The sequence below is a fragment of the Kogia breviceps genome, chromosome 11, assembly GCF_026419965.1.
Source record: "Kogia breviceps isolate mKogBre1 chromosome 11, mKogBre1 haplotype 1, whole genome shotgun sequence".
Lineage (NCBI taxonomy): Eukaryota > Metazoa > Chordata > Mammalia > Artiodactyla > Physeteridae > Kogia > Kogia breviceps.
Window position 1 is genome coordinate 66,789,921 of NC_081320.1, and position 17,307 is coordinate 66,807,227.

Genomic DNA, 17,307 nt, shown 5'->3' on the forward strand with positions numbered 1-17,307 from the left:
AATTGGCAAGCCATTCACAAGCCTTCCCCTCACTCTGCCCCCTCATCTGGAAGGCCCTGAAATTGTTACCTTCGAGTTCGGAACTGGCCCCCAGGTCCTCTACTCCCTCCTCACGGTACCCACTACCTGCTCAGACCATTGGAAGAAGGCATCCCGGGATTGTCCTGCCCCGTCATTTCCCTCTCAGAATCTCACACGGCCGTTTGTGCCTCACGCCAAGCCGATGTTTAGAGCTGCCTCAGGAAATTATTTGGCCGAATACAACCCAAACCTCCCATTGACTTGGCTCAGCCTGGCCTGGCCACCCCAACGCACCCTTGCTCCTCTTGGTAGCCAGACTTTACAAGGACCATTGAATGACACACCCTTCTCCCCCTGATCTGGAGAGATCGGAGAATAACATTACGAAGGCTGAACCACCACCAACCCCTCTGTGCTCTATTCTCTACAGTGAACTGTGAAGCGGAAGGACCCTTCTACTCATCCTGGAACCTACCCGTCCAGTCATGACCCATCCTCTGAGCTCTTCAGAGAAGACGGCACACGAGCCCAGGACTGAGGCCTGGCCCCTCCTGTAGCAAGTTTGCAGGAATTGAGGCACAGGGCTCCCCAGTCTGCAGAAGTTTTCTAGTGGATCCATTGCTCCTTCCTCTTGGCCTGGTGAGTGCTCAATGACCTTGGGTGGCTCTCTCTGCTCTGGGATGCCTGGGTCTGCTTTCAAAAGGGCCAGTTTTCCTTGTGCGCTCATCTTACACTGATCTCATTACACATGGGCCATCTACATATCAATTGCAATATGTTTTAAATAATTATCCAATTTTCTTTTCCTCAGGCCTCTTCTGTCCCCTCCCCTCTGTTTCTACCTATGAAGGGTGTAAGGTCTGTGTCTAGATTCTTTTTTTTTTTTTTTTTTTTGCACATCCAGTAGTTCCAGCACCATTTGTTTTTCTATCTTTCCTCCACTGAACTGCCTTTGCTCCTTTGTCAGAGATCAGTTGACTGTATCTGTGTGGGTCTATTTCTGGGCTCTATTCTGTCCCATTGATCTATTTGTCTATTCTTTTACCAAGACCACTTGTCCTGATTACTGTAGCTTTACAGTAAGTCTTATCATCAGGCCTCCAACATTGTTCTCTTTCAATATTGTGCTCTGGACCATCTAAATGCCTCTCCACATAAATTTAAGAATTAGTTTGTTGATATCCACAAAATAACTTGCAGGGATTTTGATTGGGATTGCCTTGAATCTATAGATAAAGTTGGGAAGAGCTAACCTCTTGACAATATTGTGTCTTCCTATCCATGAATATGGAATATCTCTCCATTTTTTGATGGAGATAGCTTTCACCATGGCTTGACATCTTTGATATCCTTCATCAGAGCTTTGTAGTTTTCCTCATATAGATCTTGTACATATGTACTTTGTTAGACTTATACCTAAATATTACATTTTAGGGGGGTGCTACTAGGTGCTGCCTCTGTCTCCTTCCTTTTATTTCAATCTATGCACATCCTACCCACCATGGGCTACAAAGGTGAATCTCAGCTCTGCCACTTATATGCTGTGTGTCCCTGGGCAAGTGACTTAACTCCTCTTGAGCCTCAGTTTCCTCATCTGTGAGATGGTAAAAATAATAAGTATCTCGAAGTATTGTTAGGATTAGTAAAATCAAGTGTAGACTCAATGGCAGTCATAGAACAGGCCCTCTGCTAAACGGTAGTGGTTATTAGTGTTGTTTTAATAATACTTCAAATGCCACCTCTTCCGTGACATTGCTCCTCTTAGCTTCAGCCAAAAATCATATGCATTGCATTTTTCTCATAGAAATTCCTGCATGGTAGTGGTCATGAGGGAGCTAAGGGAATAGGGAAGGTTGGAAGATAAAAAATTTTTAAGTAAAAACAATGAAGGTTATTCAGTAATAGTTTGGTGATTGAATGAGTAAACCCAGGAGCCAAATGGGTTTCATCTCTTGGTAACATGATTTGGGAAGGTATTGTTTGAAGCACAGGAGAACAGTGCTGTGATTAATTAATGGTGTCTGCTATGGTCATTGAACCCTATGTAATGTATTTGCCAATGATGGCATAAACTATAGATCTATAGGATATTATTAACTGGATGTGACTGCCAGAGACATTTGGTCAAAACTCCTCATTTCATAGGTGAAGAAATTACAGTGTATACTAAGATGTACAGTTATATAAAACTTTCTCCTTCCTTTCTTTTTTTCCTTCCTTCCTCTCTTCCTCTTTCTTCCTTTCTTTTTTTCTTTTTTTAAATTTTTTAAAAAAATTTTTGGCGGTGCCACACAGCACGTGGGATATTAGCTCCCCGACCAGGGATGGAACCTGAACCTCCTGCATTGGAAGTGCAGAGTCTTAACCACTGGACAGCCAGGGAAGTCCCCTCTTTCTTTCTTTCAGCACTTGACAATTTCTTTAAATACATACAGCTGTGTTCCAGAGAAATTAGGATATAGTAAGTTATATAGTTCTCAACTATAGTTCCTGTCTGTGCCTAGCTCTGTCTTCCTCAAGTGAAACTCCAGAACGTTCTAGAAACTTGGAATCTAGATGGAAAAGATATGTCGCTCCAGGACATAATGAATGCCTACCATGGTCTCAGGACAGAAAAGTTAATGTACAAAACCATCAAACGAACAAAGCATGTATTACTCCTGCAGAAGAGGGGTGAGAGGAACGGTTAGAAGAGAGTAGAATGCCCTGGCCCATTAGAATCTAAAGCCTGCTTCAGTTGTTGTGGCACGTGAGCTCAGTAGTTGTGGCTCATAGGCTTTGTTGCTCCACGCCACATGGGATCTTCCCAGACCAGAGCTCAAAACTGTGTCCTCTGCATTAGCAGGCGGATTCTTAACCACTGCACCACCAGGGAAGCCGGCGCACCTGGAGCCCGTGCTCCGCAACAAGAGAAGCCACCGCAATGGGAAGACTGTGCACCATAACAAAGAGTAGCCCCCGCTCGCCGCAGCTAGAGAAAGCCCACGCGCAGCAATGAAGACCCAACACAACCAAAAATAAAAATAATTAATTTTAAAAAAAGAATCTAAAGCCTGCCAGTGGTGTAGCCTGGAGATGTCTAGTGTCTGGTTGCTTCAGCAAGAGAGGACTCAGGACCCATGAGGACGGTTGGTAAAAACACAGGTGAGGAAGGATGCCAGTAGGCGGCCTTATCGTCCTGAGACTTGGTTCCCTTAGGGATTCAAGAGCTTCTGGAGGAGGGATTGTGCCACAGGTGAGGTCAGCCACACATTGCCTCCCCCAGCTGGAGCCACCGTCTATGCAGCACTCAGAGATTATCAAGCACTTTACCTACATCTCAACAACCTTCTGCAGTATGAAAATATTATTTCCACTTTACCTTTAAGGACTGGGGTTTAGGTAAGTGACTTGCCCAAGACAACGCAGACAGTGGCAAGACATGCATGCAGGGATACTGACTCCAAATCCTGACACTATTCTACACTGTTTGATGGTCGAGGCCCTCCATACCTGATGTGGAGTGGTTTGAACAAAGTCCTGCTTCCACTCCAAACACGGAGGAGCTGTCCCCTTGAACTGTGGCCCTTTTTGATCCTGCTGGGGGTTTGTTTCCACCACCGCTGAGGCCAGGTCTCTGAGGAGAATATCCCTACTCTGACTGCTGATGCTCCCACTGTAGCGTCCCTGCTTCCTGAGGGAGATCCCCATGAAGAAGATGAAAAACCTGAAGCCCCATTTTCTGGCAGGCCTCGCATGACTCTGGACTGCTGGCTGTCCATGAGCCAACAAGCCAGCCAACTCTCACTTGTTGAGTTTTGTTGGTATGCATCCTCTGCAGGATCCAACCATATTAAATTGCTTCAAGCAGCCTATAAAATAAAGACAATTGCAATGCCACAAGGAATAGCATATCCCCAACCATAAATAAATTAGGGCTCTAATTCCATCAAGGCATGTGGGTGACATGACACACCGTGAGAGCGGAGCTTCCACGGGCTGTTCACAGCACCACAAATCTGAGATGGAATTACCGTCTTCGTTTATTTACATCTTCTGGTGGCTAGGTTGCTGTGACAGATGATCTCTGAAAAGTCTGGTCCCTCCACATTATGACCTCATGTTCCACTCTTCTCCTACCCCCCCTACTTTTCCCTCCCCTACTCTCTCTCTCCCACCCCCTTTCCTCTCTTGTTTCTCTCTCACACCCCTAAGCATTTCCCTCATTGCATTTTATTTTCTCTGTGGTCTAGGGGGAAGGGGAAGCGGTGACGATGTGAGAGAGTGGCAGGGACATATACACACTACCAGAAGTAAATTAGATAGCTAGTGGGAAGCTGCCGCATAGCACAGGGAGTTCACCTCTGTGCTTCGTGAACACCTAGAGGGGTGGGATAGGGAGGGTGGGAGGGAGGGTGACGCGAGAGGGAAGAGATATGGGAACATATGTATATGTATAACTGATTCACTTTGTTGTAAAGGAGAAACGAACACACTATTGTAAAACAGTTATACTCAAATAAAGATGTTTTAAAAAAAAAAAAAAGAATAGAAGGAGGGAAGAGCCTAGCACTGAGAAAAGGTGGCAAATTCCAGACATGGGGGAGGCTCAGGAAGAAAGAATCTCTCCTACAGCCATGATTTGTTGCATTGCCCCAGGGCCCTTTATCCATGACCTCTCTGGGGACATATAGCCTTTCCTTGCTTAAAATTTCAATTTAATTAAATACACTAGGTGTGTTCTTGGATGTCAACCATGTCCTAGGCAACGTGGGGCAGTCAGAACCATATGGAACCAGGGAATTTCAGAAGCAGACAGGCTTTCAGCAGTCTCTGAGTTAGTTTGACTCCTCATTTTACAAATGAGGAACTCAAGACCCAGAGAAATAAAGTGATTTTTCCAAGATCATGTGGCTAACTAATGACAGAGCCAAGTCTAGACTTCAGAAAGAGTGAGAAACCTTAGCAACATCAGCTAGCGCCTTACAGCCTAGTCAGAGAAGGAAGACATCTTCAAAAGAGTTAGCTAACAACATGAGAGGGTACATAATCAGGGCCACCCTGTGGATTACAAAAACTGAATTTGGGGAAGGAAGGAAGTGCTATTGGCAGGCAAGTTTGGGACAAGTTTCACAGAGGAAGCAGTAGTTGGGTGGGAGGCTGAAGAGTAGACAGGGTCCCACTTGGCAGAGATCAGCAGAGAAGGCATTATAGGCAGAGAGACAGCCTGAACAAAGCAATAAGCCTGCGGGCTGGAAGAAGCATTGCCTGGACACAGAAATTCACTGGGACCCCAGTGGGAAAGATGTGTCAATATCAAAGTATCAAAACTTGATGGAACCAGTGGACTCTGGACTTAACCCTAAAGTCAGCTGAGGGTACTGGAGGTTCTTGAACAAGAAGCAATAAATGAAAGCATGCTTTAGAGCTTTGCTACACAAAATGTGGTCTGGAGAAGACCAGCATCATCTTTACCCCACCTGGGAGATTTTCTAGAAAAGCGCAATCTCAGTCCCACCCCAGGCCTACTGAATCAGAACTGCACTGCAACTAGATCCCCATGACTCACCAGGCACATGAAACTTTGCAAAGTTCTGCTTTAAGAAAACTTGCCTAGCATGAAGGGTTAGTGGGTTCTAGAGTTGTTCCCTGGTGCTGCTAATCTTTTCCTGACCAAGAATGACTGAGCAACGGACAGTAGAGACGGGTGTCGGACGCTAAGGTTGCTGCTGCCACCACCAAGAGGCCTGTGTGTGAGCACAGGTCACTCTCCACACCGGCCCTCCCGGGAGCCCGTGCGGCCCGCCACTGCCGGGGTCCCGGGATCCAGGGACAGCTTCCCCGGGAGAACGCACGGCGCGCCTTGGGCCTGTGCAGCGTCACGTCGGCCTCTGCCGCCGCGGACTCGCCCCGCCCCCGTGCCACTCCCTCCCCCCAGCCTGAGTGAGCTGGAGCCCCCGAATCAACTGCTCCTTTAACATCGTCCTGTCTGAGCGAAGGGCAGTCGCACTCGGACAACCTACACGCAGAGGCGGGACCAAGTCCAAAGCTGAACCCCAGGAGCTGTGCGAACAGAGAGGAGAGGGGGAGGTCCCTCCCAGCAGCCTCAGAAGCGGCGGATTAAAGCTCCACAATCAACTTTAAGTGCCCTGCATCTGTGGAAAACCTGAATAGACAACGAATCATCCCAAGTTGAGGAGGTGGACTTTGGGAGCAAGATATACTATTATTTTCCCTTTTTTTTTTCTTTTTGTGAGTGTGTATGTGTGTGCTGCTGTGTGAGATTTTGTCTGTATAACTTTGCTTTCACCATTTGTCCTAGGGTTAGACCGACCCATTTTTCTGTTTTTTTTTTTTTTAAAGGAAATTTTTCTTCTTAATAATTATTTTTTATTTTAATAACTATACTTTATACTACTCTGTCTTCTCCCTTTCTTTCTTCCTTTCTTCCTTCCTTTCTTCCCTCCTTCCCTCCTTTCTCCCTTCCTTCCCCCCTTCTTTCCTCCCTTCCTCTCTTCCTTCCTCCCTTTCTTCCTCTGCACCTTCCTTCCTTCCTTTCTTGCTTCCTTCCTTCATTTCTTCCTTCCTTTCTTCCTTCCTTCCCTCCCTCCCTCCTTCCTTCCTTTTCTTTCCTTTCTATTTATTCTACCTTTTATTTTGAGCCGTGTGGATTAAAGGTTCTTGGCGCCCCAGCCAGGCACCAGGGCGGTGTCCCTGAGGTGGGAGAACCAACCTCAAGACACTAGTCCACAAGAGACCTCCCAGCTCCACGTAATATCAGACGGCGAAAATCTCCCAGAGATCTCCATCTCAACACCAAGACCCAGCTTCACTCAAGGACCAGCAAAGAACAGTGCTGGACACCCTATCCCCAACAAAGAGCAAGACAGGTCTACAGCCCCATCCATTAGCAGAGAGGCTGCCTAAAATCATAATAAGGTAACCAACATCCCCAAACACACCACCAGACGAGGACCTGCCCATCAGAAAGACAAGATCCAGCCTCATCCACCAGAACAGAGGCACTAGTCCCCCCAACCAGGGAATCTACTCAACCCACTGAACCAACCTTAGCCACTGGGGACAGCCACCAAAAACAACAGGAACTACGAACCTGCAGCGTGCAAAAAGGAGACCCCAAACACAGTAAGATAAGCGAAATGAGAAGACAGAAAAACACACAACAGATGAAGGAGCAAGATAAAAACACACCAGACCTAACAGATGAAGAGGTAATAGCCAATCTACCTGAAAGAGAATTTAGAATAATGATGGTGAAGATGATGCAAAATCTTGGAAATAGAATAGACAATTTGCAAGAAACAGTTAACAGGGACCTAGAAGAAATAAAGAGGAAGCAAGAAACGATAAGCAACACAATAAATGAAATTAAAAATACTCTAGATGGGATCAATAGCAGAATAACTGAGGCAGAAGGACGGATAAGTGACCTGGAAGATAAAATAGTGGAAATAACTACTGCAGAGCAGAAGAAAGAAAAAAGAATGAAAAGAACTGAGGACAGTCTCAGAGACCTCTGGGACAACATTAAACGCACCAACATTCGAATTATAGGGGTCCCAGAAGAAGAAGAGAAAAAGAAAGGGACTGAGAAAATATTTGAAGAGATTATAGTTGAAAACTTCCCTAATATAGGAAAGGAAATAATCAATCAAGTCCAGGAAGCACAGAGAGTTCCATACAGGATAAACCCAAAGAGAAACACGCCAAGACACATAATAAACTGTCAAAAATTAAATACAAAGAAAACATATTAAAAGCAGCAAGGGAAAAACAACAAATAACACACAAGGGAATCCCCATAAGGTTAACATCTGATCTTTCAGCAGAAACTCTACAAGCCAGAAGGGAGTGGCAGGACATATTTAAAGTGATGAAGGAAAAAAACCTACAACCAAGATTACTCTACCCAGCAAGGATCTCATTCAGATTTGATGGAGAAATTAAAACCTTTACAGACAAGCAAAAGCTGAGAGAGTTCAGCACCACCAAACCAGCTCTACAACAAATCCTAAAGGAACTTCTCTAGGCAAGAAACACAAGAGAAGGAAAAGACCTACAAGAACAACCCGAAACAATTAAGTGAATGGTAATAGGAACATACATATCGATAATTACCTTAAATGTAAATGGATTAAATGCTCCCACCAAAAGACACAGAGTGGCTGAATGGATACAAAAACAAGACCCATATATATGCTGTCTACAAGAGACCCACTTCAGACCTAGGGACACATACAGACTGAAAGTAAGGGGATGGAAAAAGATATTCCATGCAAATGGAAATCAGAAGAAAGCTGGAGTAGCAATTCTCATATCAGACAAAATAGACTTTAAAATAAAGACTATTACAAGAGACAAAGAAGGACACTACATAATGATCAAGGGATCGATCCATGAAGAAGATATAACAATTGTAAATATTTATGCACCCAACATAGGAGCACCTCAATACATAAGACAAATACTAACAGCCTTAAAAGGGGAAATCGACAGTAACACAATTATAATGGGGGACTTTAACACCCCACTTTCACCAATGGACAGATCATCCAAAATGAAAATAAATAAGGAAACACAAGCTTTAAATGATACATTACACAAGATGGACTTAATTGATATTTATAGGACATTCCATCCAAAAAACAACAGAATACACATTTTTCTCAAGTGCTCATGGAACATTCTCCAGGATTGATCATATATTGGGTCACAAATCTAGCCTTGGCAAATTTAAGAAAATTGAAATCGTATCAAGTATCTTTTCCGACCACAACGCTATGAGACTAGATATCAATTATAGGAAAAGATCTGTAAAAAATACAAACACATGGAGGCTAAACAATACACTACTTAATAACGAAGTGATCACTGAAGAAATCAAAGAGGAAATCAAAAAATACTTAGAAACAAATGACAATGGAGACACGACGACCCAAAACCTATGGGATACAGCAAAAGCAGTTCTAAGAGGCAAGTTTATAGCAATACAATCATACCTTAAGAAACAGGAAACATCTCGAATAAACAACCTAACTTTGCACTTAAAGCAATTAGAGAAAGAAGAACAAAAAAACCCCAAATTTAGCAGAAGGAAAGAAATCATAAAGATCAGATCAGAAATAAATGAAAAAGAAGTGAAGGAAACAATAGCAAAGATCAATAAAACTAAAAGCTGGTTCTTTGAGAAGATAAATAAAATTGATAAACCATTAGCCAGACTCATCAAGAATAAAAGGGAGAAGACTCAAATCAATAGAATTAGAAATGAAAAAGGAGAAGTAACAACTGACACTGCAGAAATACAAAAGATTATTAGAGATTACTACAAGCAACTGTATGCCAATAAAATGGACAACCTGGAAGAAATGGACAAATTCTTAGAAATGCACAACCTGCCGAGACTGAACCAGGAAGAAATAGAAAATTTGAACAGACCAATCACAAGCACTGAAATTGAAACTGTGATTAAAAATCTTCCAGCAAACAAAAGCCCAGGACCAGATGGCTTCACAGGCGAATTCTATCAAACATTTAGAGAAGAGCTAACACCTATCCTTCTCAAACTCTTCCAACAGATAGCAGAGGGAGGAACACTCCCAAACTCATTCTATGAGGCCAACATCACCCTGATACCAAAACCAGACAAAGACGTCACAAAGAAAGAAAACTACAGGCCAATATCACTGATGAACATAGATGCAAAAATCCTCAACAAAATATTAGCAAACAGAATCCAACAGCACATTAAAAGGATCATACTCCATGATCAAGTGGGGTTTATCCCAGGAATGCAAGGATTCTTCAATATACGCAAATCAATCAACGTGATACACCATATCAACAAACTGAAGGAGAAAAACCATATGATCATCTCAATAGATGCAGAGAAAGCTTTTGACAAAATTCAACACTCATTTATGATAAAAACCTTGCAGAAAGTAGGCATACAGGAAACTTTCCTCAACATAATAAAGGCCATATATGACAAACCCACAGCTAGCATCATTCTCAATGGTGAAAAACTGAAACCATTTCCACTAAGATCAGGAACAAGACAAGGTTGCCCACTCTCACCACTCTTATTCAACATAGTTTTGGAAGTTCTAGCAACAGCAATCAGAGAAGAAAAAGAAATAAAAGGAATCCAAATAGGAAAAGAAGAAGTAAAGCTGTCACTGTTTGCAGATGACATGATACTATACATAGAGAATCCTAAGGATGCTACCAGAAAACTACTAGAGCTAATCAATGAATTTGGTAAAGTTGCAGGATACAAAATTAATGCACAGAAATCTCTGGCATTCTTATACACTAATGATGATAAATCTGAGAGTGAAATTAAGAAAACACTCCCATTTACCATTGCAACAAAAAGAATAAAATATCTAGGAATAAACCTACCTAAGGAGACAAAAGACTTGTATGCAGAAAACTATAAGACACTTACGAAAGAAATTAAAGATGATACAAATAGGTGGAGAAATATACCATGTTCTTGGATTGGAAGAATCAACATTGTGAAAATGACTATACTACCCAAAGCAATCTACCGATTCAATGCAATCCCTATCAAATTACCACTGGTATTTTTTACAGAACTAGAACAAAACATTTCACAATTTGTATGGAAACACAAAAGACCCCGAATAGCCAAAGCAATCTTGAGAACGAGAAATGGAGCTGGAGGAATTAGGCTCCCTGACTTCAGACTCTACTACAAGGCTACAGTAACCAAGACAATATGGTACTGGCACAAAAACAGAAATATAGATCAATGGAACAGGATAGAGAGCCCAGAGATAAACCCACACACATATGGTCACCTTATCTTTGATAAAGGAGGGAAGGATATACGGTGGAGAAAAGACAGCCTCTTCAATAAGTGGTGCTGGGAAAACTGGACAGCTACATGTGAAAGTATGAAATTAGAACAATCCCTAACACCATACACAAAAATAAACTCAAAATGGGTTAAAGACCTAAATGTAAGGCCAGACACTATCAAACTCTTAGAGGAAAACATAGGCAGAACACTATACGACATAAATCACAGCAAGATCCTTTTTGACCCATCTCCTAGAGAAATGGAAATAAAAACACAAATAAACAAATGGGACCTAATGAAACTTAAAAGCTTTTGCACAGCAAAGGATACCATAAACAAGACCAAAAGACAACCCTCAGAATGGGAGAAAATATTTGCAAATGAAGCAACTGACAAAGGATTAATTTCCAAAATTTATAAGCAACTCATGCAGCTCAATAACAAAAAAACAAACAACCCAATCCAAAAATGGGCAGAAGAACTAAATAGACATTTCTCCAAAGAAGATATACAGATTGCTAACAAACACATGAAAGAATGCTCAACATCATTAATCATTAGAGAAATGCAAATCAAAACTACAATGAGATATCATCTCACACCGGTCAGATTGGCCATCATCAAAAACTCTAGAAACAATAAATGCTGGAGAGGGTGTGGAGAAAAGGGAACCCTCTTGCACTGCTGGTGGGAATGTAAATTGATACAGCCGCTATGGAGAACAGTATGGAGGTTCCTTAAAAAACTACAAATAGAACTACCATATGACCCAGCAATCCCACTACTGGGCATATACCCTGAGAAAACCATAATTCAGAAAGACTCATGTACCAAAATGTTCATTGCAGCTCTATTTACAATAGCCAGGACATGGAAGCAACCTAAGTGTCCATCAACAGATGAATGGATAAAGAAGATGTGGCACATATATACAATGGAATATTACTCAGCCATAAAAAGAAATGAAACTGAGTTATTTATAATGAGGTGGATGGACCTGGAGTCTGTCATACAGAGTGAAGTAAGTCAGAAGGAGAAAACAAATACCGTATGCTAACACATATATATGGACTCTAAGGAAAAAAATGTCATGAAGAGATTAGTGGTAGGACGGGAATAAAACACAGACTTACTTGAGCATGGACTTGAGGATATGGGGAGGGGGGAAAAAAAAAAAAAAGAATGACTTAGCAAACGTTATTTTATACAGAAATTCTCGCAAAATGAGAGAAGCTAAGTAACAAACTGTTTTCACATAGAGTGCAGTGTTCATGAATATTAAGTTTAACAATTGATGAGGTTGACAGTATTCGATTTCTAAACACAATTAAACATTGCTTCATTTCTATTATGCTGTTCTCTTTTTTGTATTTTGGAGCCCATGGATTTTCTTCCGACGATCAGACTCTTTCTGAGCCCTTGAAAAGCTCCTAGGCTTTTGTATCTGATGGATAAAACAGGCTGTGATGGGTCCTGCACGAGCAGGGACCCTCCACACAACTCAGGGCAGCTTCTAGGGAGAGGTGGTAAGATCCCAGCAGGAAAGATGAGAGGGTCCCTGTCCCATGCAAGACCCCCAGCCCATGCTTCCAGACTTCAAGGGAGCACTCAGGCCTGGAGTTTGACTCACTAAAGCTGAAGGCTCTTCCCCATCTCCAGGGACCATGTAAAGTGGATCCTGGTGCTGCTTGGGCCCACGTGGTAGGTGGAGCCAGCAATGACCAAATTCCCACTAGCCCACAGGATGGGAGCTTACAGCTGGAATTATGTTGATTTAAAGAAAATACAGAAAGTGGTGCGTATGTGTGTGATGATCCTGCATTTGTAGACCAAGGTGAATGCTTACTGTATTTTCTTAAAAAAAAGAAAAAAGGATTCTTCCCCCAGGACCTCCTCCAGGAGGGTGGAGAGAGTGCATGGCTTGAGGTAAGCCACAAGTGAAGGAGCAAAGAGTCAAGGGAGCCTTTCAACCCTTCAGCTCTAGACTGACATTGACGTGCACCAGTTTCTGCCCCCCTATACCACCAAACCACAAAATATGCGCCGAGTCTGGGTCAGAGCTTCCTCTCCCAGGGACCATCTTGAAGTGCTCGGGGCGTGCTTTCAAAGGCAGAAATTTTACCTGGGTCCCGTCTGTGGCAGCTGATTTGCTGTGGTCTTCTGTTGCCCAGTGAGGAACGGGCCTGGGGGTCTTGGGAGCGGTCTCTCTACCTCTCTTTCCACAGGCCATCTGTTCAGGGCTTGGGGGTGTGGGGATCTGCCTGTGAGTCTACTCCTCACTCGGGACCCTCAGTGGGCAGCATTCTTTGCAGCTCCGGGAACCTATGGCTTCGCCTCCACTCAGAGAGACTTCCATGATGAGGAAATCTTCTATGGCAGTGGGAACCTTGCTGGGAGTCTCCTCTCTTAATTGTACCTTTTTAAATTGAGATTTAATTCACACACCACAAAATCCACCCTTTTCAAGTGTACTCTTCAACGGCTTTTAGTACGTTCCCAAGAGTGTGGGAATACAGTCACTATCTATTTCCAGAACACTTTCATCACCCCCAAGAAGAAACCCCTGCCCATCAGCAAGCACCCCCCATTCCACACTCCTCTCATTCCCTGGCAACTGCTAATCTGGTTTCTGTCTCTATAGATTTGCCTCTTCTGAGCATTTCATGTAAACAGAATCATACAATATGTGGCTGTTTGTGTCTGGCTTCTCTTCCCTTTTATTTTGCCACAAGCCACCTTGTCTTAGTAATTCCTTATGAAGGTCTAGAAGTTGCTAGTCTGAGAAAGATGGTAATAGTCCCGGAGCAAATTCTCCTAAGAAAAGCCATTGGCCTTTCTCTTCTTGAGTGTTCCTCAGGGCAGCTCCTCCAGACTCCACATTCTTGTTGGGACTCACTTTTACTGAAGGGACAGGTCAACGCAAGTGAATACATTTCGACTGAGGACTGAGGAACCAGTCCTGTACTTACAATACAGAGCAAGGGCTGGCCACTGGCACAGTAATTAGCTCTACTCAAATACGTCCCACCTGGCCATGGACATTTCATATCAAATATTTGAATGGCCCTTCACGGTATAAAAAAAAATGCCCCCTCACTTGATCATAACTATGGAAAGAAAGGATAAAAGGCTTGTCCAAGGTCACACAGGTAGGAAGCAGTGAAGGCAGGGTGCAAATTCAGGACTTGTGTGCCACTGATTTCCCTATCAGCTGCTTCCATGTTTCTTAATGGCTCAGGGACGGAACCTGTGGTAAACTGGACTGCCCCTGCGGTCCTTCTCTCCCCTCAGACTCCCCTCTCCAGAAAAATCATCCTGGGGAAAATGGGTCCTCTGTGAGCTGACAAGCAGACTCTTCCTTTTCTTGCTCCCTCCATCCTTCCTTCACCGAGCTTCCCTCTTCACACATCACATCCTGCAATTGCCCGAGTGGTCCACGAACATTGCACATACTCCCACTGGCACTGAGGCCAAGTGTCCAGTTTTGCAACTTTCTGACTGTGATCTTGAGAAAGTTACTGAACCACCTGTGCCTCCATTGCTTCCTTTTACAGGTAAGGATAATAGTAGTACCTACCTTTTAAGGCTAATAATTGATATGTGTAAAGAGCATTGAACAGTACCTGACACATGGTAAGCATTCGATAAATGATAGACTTTCTTCGGTACTGTATATATTTGTATTTCTCATGCTGCTGAGTAAAAATCACTGTGCATACTAAGTCTTAGACAGAAGACATGTTCATAAGGAAGGAAAGAAGGAAGGAAGGAAGGAAGGAAGGAAGGAAGGGAGGGAGGGAGGGAAAAAGGGATTTAATCATCCTCGAAATACAGAACAAAGATTGCTCTATAACTAAGTTTTCTTGTCTCTTTTAAAATATCTTCATATTCATACCAAGAGAAAATTCCTGCAGTACAGAAAAGACGAATCCACTGGCAACTTATGAAATTCCCTTGAAGTTGCAAACAGAAGGGCTAGGATGCGTCCTCTGTTGGTCAACCCTATAATAGTGTTGGAGAATCAATACTCAATCCTTTTAAACGCACTCTCATGTCTAAAGCTGCAGTTACTCTTGATTACATCAACTGCCATTTTATTAGACTCTCATTTCAGCATCCTAAGGGCCTGGCTTATTTCATCCTCTGAGTTGGCTGGGTATCAAGTTCTCTGTTGGGTTTATCTTCTTTTTCTCTCCTTGTGATCTTCCTAGTGAAGATCGATGTTCTCACTTGTAAAATTCACAGCATTTCCTCACATCAGTATTAGGACTGCTTTGTTTGCTGATTTCCTTCTAGCCCATTCACCCTCATACATCTCATGTTGGGAAACGTTCTCATTGTCTGGTGAGAAGGTGCTGTGGGCAGGCGAGGCAATGTTATGAGAGAACTGAGATTCCAGCCAACCAGGAGGTTCTTTCTCTTGGCCCTTCCTTCGTTCACTTGGGTTCCTGGTTCCCAATGCAACAGCTATAGAGACAGCGCTGTATGACATCCCTAACTGGGCAGAACCCGCTGCAGAAGGCTGACACACCCTCCACGCTACTGTGACAGAAGACACCTGTGTTAAGGGTAGCCGCTAAGTAGCCATATTTGGGCCTTAATGGCGTTCTCTTCCCACTGTTCTAGCACTGCAAGAGCTGATTGGACCGGGGGGCAGACACCTGGATCAAGGGCAGCCAATCCAAAAAATACACTGTGCCCATCGGATTCTCTTTCTATGGCACTTGAACCAAGAAATGCTAAGAGAAGAGTATAATTAGCGATAAGGCTAAAACAGAAGGTTTGCAATGTAAGAAGAAACCAGAGAGGCCATGATAATCTAGTATAAGCCAAAATTACATGGGAACAGGAGTTACAGGTTACAGAAGCCAGACTCAAAGAGTTATCAGAAGGAGAATGGAGCAGATATACCAAGAGATGCAGAAATACAGTGACGTGGAACAACCAGGCCACTCATCGGAGAGACGCCTGTGCCAGCTCGCTCAGCTCTAGACCACATTCTGGTCCAGGCCATCAGCATCCTTAAGATAGATCTTCTTTTCTCCTGAGATAGTTTAAATAAGTCTCTGTTTTTTACAACCACCAGAACCTAAGCAGCATTTGTTCCTCAGGCCTCTCCGGAGATTGGGTGCCAGGTCTAAAGGGGTCCTCAGACCATAGGCCGTAACAGGGACCAGTTCAACTCAAGTCAATGCACTGCACTTGGAGTCTGGGATTCAAGGTAATCCAACAAGCAAGTAATTTGAGTACCTACCACATGAGGCCCTGTGCAAGATTTGCAGAGGTAAAGGTAAATAAGGTAAAGGTAAATGTGAGTAGAAAGGTCCTCTACTTCAAGGAGCTTGTGATCCAAATAGAGTTGGGGAGGGAGGGTGAGAAACACACAGAACTAACTCCATACAAACTAGAACAGATATGTACATCAGAGAAGAAAACACAATGCTTTGGAGTTTGAGGGAAGTTGTGGTCACAGTAGGATGTGACGTTCAAGGAAGGCTCTTCAACTTTGCTGGGGATGCAAAAGAGAGATATAAGAATATCACGCAGGCTGCTTTTGCAGAGCTTGGCGACACTGGCTATGAGAGGTGAGGAAGACAGGATGCTACTGAGATTGCAAGTCACATTGTCAACATAAGAGGGGAGACGTTTGTGATGGGGTTCAAGACACACTACCCCCAAAATACGGCATCTTGGTGTATCTTAAGCTGAAGGAATTTGAAAAAAAAAAAAAATGGCAGAAGCAGGAAATTCACTCTGACCTCCCCACCTCATGCCTCTTCACTGAAACAGGCCATAAAACTCCCATGTGAAAGGTACCCTCTCTGCACCAGGAGGAAGGAAGACATTCTTATCAACAGAGACAGGGAATTGGGAGCCAAGAAACCCATACAAACAAACCTTGTTAAACTAACCCTTATCTTCCTAGTTATTTCTTCACCATTTTCTACTTGTAACCCAAAGCCCTCTGTCTTGTCAATTCTTCAAAAATTTATTGTTTCTTTGTTTAAAAGGTATAAAAGCTTCCTGCTCTGTTCACTTCTTTGGGTCTGTACTATAAAATTTAATAAAACCTGTATGCTTTTTTCCTGTTAGTTTGTCTTTGTCAGTTTAATTGTCAGACCCAGCCAGGGACCCTAGGAGGGTCAAGCTAGGAAGAGGAAGGAGGGGAAATGTAAATGAGACCCAGAGACAAAGCTCCTGAACAGGGAAAGAGTATAATGGGTCATAGGCTGAAAGCCACTGCTTTCCACCAAGATTTAACATTCTCTAGACTCATCTCATAGCAGCCCCTATAGACTTCTATTTTAAAAGTATTATTTGTGGATTTTCTAATTTTATAAATAAAACAGGTTCCTTGTTTTGTTTTTTTTAATTCTTTTAAATTGAAGTATGGTTGATTTACAATATTATATTAGTTTCAGGTGTACAACATAGTGATTTGATATTTTTATAGATTA

The 17,307-nt window shown here is 43.0% G+C and overlaps 2 long non-coding RNA genes across 4 annotated transcripts in view; one reads left to right on the forward strand and one right to left on the reverse strand.

The window, feature by feature from the left end:
* The window catches only part of LOC136792160 (uncharacterized), a 121,253-nt gene that overhangs the window by 102,297 nt on the left and 1,649 nt on the right, over positions 1 to 17,307 (forward strand). For all 3 annotated transcript variants that reach the window (XR_010835552.1, XR_010835554.1, XR_010835553.1), the window contains 2 exons: positions 452 to 660; positions 15,961 to 16,139. This is a non-coding gene — a long non-coding RNA (uncharacterized lncRNA). The remainder of the gene's footprint in view (positions 1 to 451; positions 661 to 15,960; positions 16,140 to 17,307) is intronic.
* Positions 1 to 17,307, reverse strand: part of LOC136792159 (uncharacterized) — a 55,232-nt gene that overhangs the window by 10,153 nt on the left and 27,772 nt on the right. The gene's annotated exons all lie outside the window — the stretch shown is intronic.